This window comes from Cupressus sempervirens, chromosome 4 (genome assembly GCF_028749045.1).
Source record: "Cupressus sempervirens isolate cs-2001-9-10 chromosome 4, ASM2874904v1, whole genome shotgun sequence".
NCBI classification, from domain to species: domain Eukaryota; kingdom Viridiplantae; phylum Streptophyta; class Pinopsida; order Cupressales; family Cupressaceae; genus Cupressus; species Cupressus sempervirens.
The window spans coordinates 729,435,894-729,444,628 of NC_143121.1; positions in this window are offsets into that span (position 1 = coordinate 729,435,894).

Here is an 8,735-nt window from a genome sequence, read left to right on the forward strand (position 1 = left end):
GGCTTCCACAACTGGTTTGGGCTTTGGTGGAATTTTTTTCCCCAACTCTTCCTTGAGGTCTACTATAGTACCTAAATCATCTATAATAACACCTTTAAAAACATACAAGTCAGATACATTAAAGATGGGTGATAAATTAAGATCACAAGGAAAATCAATTAGATAGGCATTATTGCCACACCTTTTCACTATTTTAAAGGTGAAGCAATGGATGAGAGTGATGAAGATGATGACTCTGCCTATTGAGATTTTGAAGATCTGGAGACAAGACATAAATATGGAGATGAAGCTAATGATAGCCTGGAGGACAGTAAAAATTTGAAGTCTACAGAAGAATAACGAAGACTGAAAAAGCTTGCACTTCATGCCAAATTTTATTCTCAATATCCTTTTGGCTATTTCATTTTCCGGTCATACAATTCCTACTTTTAAAGATATTTAGTTTTCATGGTTCATAACATTGTGAAAAATGTTCTTGGATAGCACTGTGTATGAGATCCATCCTTAGGATATGATGCAGGATTAGAAGTCTAGAGTTTCCCTTGCATGGGTGACTGCATTGCAAGAGATGGGAAAGTCTATTTCTAAAGAATTAATAATAATTAGGTACACATCCACCTGGGTACAATAAATATGAGTGGGAAAGCTAAATGAGCATCTACTTTAAGGTTGGGAATTGGGATAGATAATTGGGATAGATAAATGACCGTCACCTTGATGTTGGTATCCAGTGCAACAATAACAATATTTTCATATATTTACTTATCTAGAATTAATCATCCTTGCTCCTCAAGTATGTTAAAACTTAAATCTTTTTTATTTTGTTGGCTAAGATTTTAGTTATGAATTTGTCAGATGAATTGAAAAGAGAAATAGACGTGAACCTATTGAAGGCGAGAGTGTTCTCTTCTTTAGGTACCAATGCTAAGGCAAACCTGATGGCTTCAATGAGCATACCACTTTGTGAATATCTTCAACCAGTTCGAGGTTAGCCATAATGAGTTCAAAAAATAATGGTTGAAAGAGTCTGAGATCTGATCAGGTTCAAGTGTCTTGTCTTATAGCCATGTTCAAAATGAAATCCTTGAGCTCCTTCATGGTGGCCATTTGACAAAATAATATTTTTAATTTCTTTAGTGATGATACTAAGAATGTCATTAAAGGAGAGAAGCTTGAACAATAGGGTCTTGTTTGACTTGTGATAAAGATATTTTTAATTCCTTTTTTGTTAAAAATCATATTGCCATTGCCTAACATAATTTTTATGATCGTGTTCCTTTCACACTTTTGATATGCTTTGAGGTGAAAAAAAAAATTTATTAGCATCTCCTTCATAGCATCAAGTTATGTAGAATTTGACCCTAAAATGCTCTTCATGCCTAACTATTTTATGCAACAGGGCAAGGAAAAGAAATCTCTTTGATTTAAGAGCTTTAGTTATGATAAGATGTGGTCACAAAGAGCATGTTAATGTTGGCAAAATATGTAATGTCGTGCCCACCCAAGTGTTAACTCTTACCCTGCTCTAATATTTCTACCATAGGATTAAAAGTTATCTTAAGTTCATTCTGATATGATGTAATTTTAGGATGGATATGTGCCTTCTAGATTGCAATCACCTTTTCACAATATTATGATAGTTTGGCTGTGATTTCAATTATCGGATTTGATGCTTCACCTCTAGTATTTTTCTCTGAAATACTAGAGAGAACCTATAAGTACTATTGTATACACCTTAAACTATGTGCAAGTCAAGAAAGGTACTCATTCAACACTTTTTGAACTATGGTATGGATATCCGCCTAATGTAAAATACTTTAAGGTATTTGGAAGAAAATGCTATATTTTTAAAGATGATAGGAGTGGAAAGTTTGATGCAAAAAGTAAAGAAGGTATATTCCTTGGTCACTCCACAAGAAGTAAAGCTTACAAGTGTTTAAATACTAACACTAGCAAAATTGTGGAAAGTGCAAATGTGAATTTTGATGAGTTTACAGAAGTACATGAGGTTGAACCTACAAAAGAACTAGAAGAATACAAATCATTTGTATACTATTAAGAAGGAATGCATGTTGAAGAAGATGCTACAAATCATGTTGTAAACCAACAACAAGTCTCAATAATTGTTGAGTTACAACCTGTGAATGTTGAGTTACATTCAGATGCTAAGATGCAAAATGAGGAAAATGCACAATCTAACTCTAAGATTAGCACACATGAAAGAGATGCTGAAACACCTGACAAAGATGTACATAGTGATACTAAAGCTGAGAGATAGAATGCAACCAAAAGAACTGATCCTATACTATCCAAATATTTCAAAAGACACCACCCTACAAATAAAATCATTGGAGATAGAGATGCAAGGCCAATGACAAGAAATAGATTGAGAATAAAATCATGTTTGTTAAGAATAAAGGAACCTAAGACAATGAGAGACACATTGGAAGATGATGATTGGTACAAGGCTATGCAAGAAGAAATTCAATAGATAGAAAAGACAAGACTTGGAGTCTAGTTCCTAGACTAGTAGATAAGAATGTGATCGACACAAAATAGGTATTCAGAAATAATTTAGATGAGAATGGTGAAGTGACAAGAAATAAAACAAGATTAGTTTGCAAAGGGTATGCAAAAGAAGAAGGAATTGACTATGGTGAAACATTTTCCCCTATTGCAAGGATGGAAGAAGTGAGAATTATACTTGCTTGTGCTACATAAAAAGGTTTCAAATTTTATTAGATGGATGTCAAGTCTACATGTCTGAATGGCATATTAGAAGAAGTCTACATAGAATATCCAAAAAGTTTTGTTGATAAAAATAATAAGAACATGGTATGTAGACTGCACAAAGCCCTATATGGATTAAAACAAGCACTAAGAGCATGTTATGATAGACTTCATAGTTATCTTGTTAAAATTTGATTTGAGAGGATAGATGATAAGAACAATTTATACAAAGATAGATAAAGAAAAGGGTATACTATTATCTAAAATATTTGTTGATGATATCATATTTGGAGGAAAAGATACTTTTTGTAAGGACTTTTCAAATTAGATGAAGCAAGAATTTGAAATGTCAATGTTTGGTTAGATCAAATTCTTTATGGGATTACAAGTTTATCAGATGAAATATGGTGTATCTATCACTTATTCAAAATATGTCAATGAGATATTGAAGACATTTGGACTAGAGGATTCAAAACCAGTAAGTACACCTATGGTGACAACACTCAAACTATCAATGAATGATGATTCAGCTGAGGTAAATCAAATATTATACAGATCCATGATTGGCAAATTGTGGGGATAGTTGCAAGATTCTCTGCCAATCCCAGAGAGAATTACTTGATGGCTACGAAAAGGATAATGAGATACTTGAAAGGAACATAAGATTTTGGTTTATACTATAAGAAGAATAAAAAGTTTGAACTGAAAGCCTACATTGATGCTGATTGGGTTGGAAATATTGATGACAAAAAGAGCACCAGTGAAGAAGCATTCTTCTTAAGCAAAAGACTTATTACATGGACTAGCAAGAAGCAGAGTTGTACTTCCCAATCTACTACTAAAGCAGAGTATGTTGCTACTACTATTAATTGCACAAACATTGTATGGATCAAACAACTACTTAAGGGAATGAAGGAAGAAATCACAGAGCTCGTGACACTTCATTGTGATAATACAAGTGTTATCAATATATCAAAGAATCTTGTAATCCATACAAAGAAAAAACACATTGAAATAAAGTATCATTATGTAAGGGAATTGGTTCAAGATAAAGAGGTGAAGATGGAATATATTAACACAAAGGAGCAAATTGCTGATATTTTCACAAAAGCATTACCTAAGGATGCTTATGACTATATGAGAGGTAAACTAGGGGTGATACCCCTATCAAAGGCTATGTAAAAGATAGAGGGAGTACCTTGCATCAAACAAGTTAACATTCATTTCATACAAATTAATGTAGTGGATCTTACTTCAGGAATTGCCTAAAGTAATCATAGAAGTAGAATTATAAATCAGTCAGAAGCAAGGTGACAGAGGGAGAAAATTAAAGAACCTACAAAAGTCTATATCTGCATATATCAAAGATGCCAAATGTTGGGTATATGTCTTTGGCATTTTTGTCAGAGAGGGAGGAAGTACATTAAGTTGATCAAGTGCAAGAGGAACAATGGAGAGAGTACACCATCAGAAGATTAGAAGATTGAAAGAAAGAAAGAAAGAGTGAGAAAGCAGAAAGCAATCAGATGAAGGATCAAAACAAAAGAAGGGAGATATTTTGATATTCTACTGATCCATGAAAGAAGAGAAATAGATAAAGAAGGAACTTAGAGGGAGTTATATTTTGTAACCTAATCAGAAGAGGGAGTTGCTAATAGAGGGAGAAATTTTCAATTACAAGCTCTCTTTTTTGTATTATCTTACTGATTTAACCTCGTTAGTTTGATGAAACAAGATTTTCATCATTTGTTTGAATGGTTGATTAGTTTGGTTTGCCATCAATGCCAAAGAGGGAGATTATTGATATCTGATTGAAAAGATCATTTGAGTAGAAAGATTGTTGAAGAAGACTATGTGTTTCAATCATTATTTTGTTACTGATGTCAAACCTACTACATGTTGGTAAGACAATTGCTTATATGTTTCAAGTACTATCACTTAGTTGATTGATGAGGAGGGTTTGATCAACAAGATGTAACAAAAGTACCTAGAGGAAAGGTTGAGTTATGATTATGTATTGAAGTGCAAGAATCAGTTAAGACAATGATGACATAATGTATTGATGATCTACTTGAGGTTACAAAATGACTAGCTATACTTAGAAAGTTCAAAAGAATAAAGTTAAACAAAGTTCATTTGCCAAGCTTGACCAAGTGGATAGTAAGTGTCGAGAAACGTTAGTACATGCTGAGCAAAAAGTTAGTTGGGACCAAGTGAAAGAAAATTCTAGTGGATGCCAAGTAAGTTAGTAGATATTGTGTAATTTTCATGTTGATGTGACCAGTAAAATCGAAATGATGCTGAGTGATTTTACAGTAGATGCCAAGTAACACAGTATGTGTTGAGCATCAAAAGATTGATAATGTCAAGCTATTCCATTCTGAAAAAGATCAAAGATTTGCTAAATATAAGCTGACAATTTTATTTTCTTGCACCTTGTGAATCAAGAGAAAGATAAGATTCATGAGCTAGCGACACAAAATCTTATGTAAACCATTTTGGAGGTGAATATCAATTGATTCTAAGAGAAGTTTTTAGAGAAGACAAAATATGAGGTAGATACATTGTATCCTACCTAATCCATTGAAAACCCTAGTTTTGGTGATGGATAATGAGTGCAAAAATTGTTCTAATTTCCTATATCTAGGAATGCCTAGTCATGAAGCAAAGTGTTAGAGAGTTTTGATGTTAAAAACTGATAAGGAGAAGAAAACGGGTTTTGCTTCATCAAGTGACCCAAGTAAAGAAGTCTACAATGGCATAGTAAGAAATAAGGCTTAAAGAGGATGAATGCTTAAAGGGTGAACAAGTTTTCAGAGCTACAAAGATTGGAAGCCAAGTAGAATTGAGGACTGAACAGTGATCTATAATATGTAAGGTTGTAAGCTGTATTAGGTCAAAGCTCTACTGTTACTTTCTAAAAATTGTATCAGCCTATGGTAAATCCTTTGGAGTAAGACTAACTTAATAGTCATTAGAAAATCCTTTAACAGGGTGGCATTCCAAGTGAATGGCCTAAAATCCTCTAACAAGGCTCACCTTTGATAGGGTGACTGAAATCCCTTAACCTGGTCATATTTAACAATGTGTATTGTAACCTTTAATATGGTTGGCCTATAACAAGGCATCACTTTAGAAGAGTGAAAAAGGAGTAGCATGTTACTAGTGGCTTTTCCCAAATTGGGTTTCCACATTAAATCATTGTGTCAAATGTGTTGATGAATATGTTGTGTTTCATGCTTTACATTTCTGCAAGTTGTTTTGACTATAACACATCAATTTTACTTAACACACAATGCATGCATGCAAGGTTAAGAATATTTTATGAGTTCATTGAATTGTGAAATGGTTTATTTATATATCTAGACCTTGAATAACTAATTCACCCCCCTCTCAATTATTCTAAAATAATTTCAACACAAACATGAACAAAATAAATGATATTCCATAAACATGAATAATACTCATGATCCACAATAAATTTAACAATACTATACTAAATTAATATGTATATCATTGTGCACATAAATGACAAAAATATATATCAAAATACATGAATCCATAGACAAATTACACAAATATATATATCAAAATTCATGTATCCATAGACAAATTACACAAATATATATCAAAATACATAGATCAATATACAAAATGTGGTTGATCATGCCATCTGAATGTGTATAATATCAATGTTTCTGTATACAATGTGGCATATGCCATCTCAAAATGTCTCATGGAAAATTCTATGATAACTATACTATCCTATGCTACTGGTGGATGATCAAAATATAGCCTCTTCGCTGCACTAGGTGGATCAGATGCCTCCTAGATAAACAAAATGGGAAAACCCAAAGTTAGACTACTATTTATATGATTCTATTTATCTAACATTGAATTATTCAAATGCATAATGATCCTATTTTAATGAAGATTTATAGCATTAAAATTTCATCATAAATACCTCTCTTGTGGACCTACTGCACTGATCAGGAGTCCTCCCATATGTCCTCGATAATGCTTGAATCTTGTTGATTGCGGCCTATGTAGGTTCAAGTATGTTTGTTAGATGAATCTACAACTTAAACTATAACATTATAATTCATAACATGCTAAATCTATAACATATAATCAAGAATATAAACTACAACTTACCTAAGTTGACTCGTCCTCTTGATATAATGGTTGCATCAGCAAATATACAAAACTTTGGGATCTAGCCTCCTGTACACTAGGTATTTCCTATGAGATACAAAATACTAGTTGCTAATATCATGGAAATCATTTTTCTATTTATTTATGAAAATAAGGAAAATATTTTTTAAAAATGATACTTATACATATGATGGGGCTCTTACTGTGAATGCAAATGCTAGAGGATCTACGACATGGAATCTACCTAGTTTCATCACTAGTAGCCATGCCCTGTACAATAAAGAATGTAATTAAATCTTATTACCACAAAAAATTTACAAGAATACATTGATATTTAATCACTTTTAAAGAACCGAATTACCTTTCCCTTGTCAATGGGTTGTGCCTCATCCCCTGCACTCTACCCCCCACTAATAGGTGATACTTGCAAGAGAAAAGAAAGATTAGAAACCATATATGATCCAATATCAAATAGAAAAAATAATGAGAACACAACATAATGTACTGTAGATGTCTCAAGGCCAAATGAAATAGCTATAAGCATGAAATTATCAACTTATTTGAGCTCCTCGTCAGTCATCAACTAAATATGAATGAAGATCACATAATGTATAAGTCAGTATGGGTTAAAAATTAAAATTATCTATTATAAAAATTAACTTTAAATTGCATATATTGTCAAAAAAATGTATACATGTACTAAAATAGAAGGATTCCATGCCTTTGCATGCCCCTCCTCTCTCAAATCAGGGTGTGTAGCTTCTATACGTGCATTTGGTACATCTTCCTCAAATATAAATCGATACTCAAAAAGATCACCTATGGGACCCAGACAAATATGCTTGCATGTTATGCAAGTATGGGGCACAAAAACATGTGATGAGCTCGTTGATGATGAACTCACACTAGCATCATCAACATGGGGAGGAAACGCTGACCTAGCCTAAGACACCAATAAGCTACTCAATCTATGGATGGTGCTAATAATCTAAGAGCTAGCCTCTACAATGATATCAAGATACTACACTAGAGGAGGGGTGGAGACATCAGTAGGGGGGTCAAAAGTGTTAGCTTTCTTCCATTGGGAAAAGGGTCTATTATGAGGAGCTCCTCCTCCTACATCCATGTCGAACCTCATGCTCCAATAGTTCACCTTAAGGTGCAACACAAATGTGGCATACAATTTTTTAATGAAATAGAATGGCACCTCTAAATTGTTGTGTGGAGGGATGTCAAAAACCATCCACCAATGATCCCAAAAGTTCACACATATAGCCTTCTTTGTGCATCATTTAACTCATAGTTTGGGCTTTTTGCATTCTACTTGTTTATTGATTTTTGGGTCCACAAAAAGGCTAACTATATCAACTTTAGTTATATTTAGGGCTGCAACCTCATCATAGTCCAACCCATCATCAAACATGGCATGCATTTGCTCATGTCAGTGAAGAGCAGCATTTTTTTCATTGGTAAGTGTTTCAATATTATCCACTATGGTTTTTAATTTGGATAACATGGGAGCCAATGTGGGTATAATGTTATATGTGGTTCACAAAACCCTCAATTTGGTGAGATTTTCAAATATCAAATTTTCAATTTGAGAAGGGATTTGAGGGGTAGGGGATCATTTGTTGGACATTTTTGAGGGGGTACTATGTAGGGTTATGAGGAACATTATTTCCTACCTCAGTATCATCATTTGGGTCAGCAATACCTATTAATTTGCAAAACATAATTTCTATTAAAAACAACCTAAATTTCAATAATTTCTATAAAAAACCTAATTTTTAATAAACTCAATTTAAAATAACAAATTTATAATAATATTAATTCAAAATATCTAAAAAAAA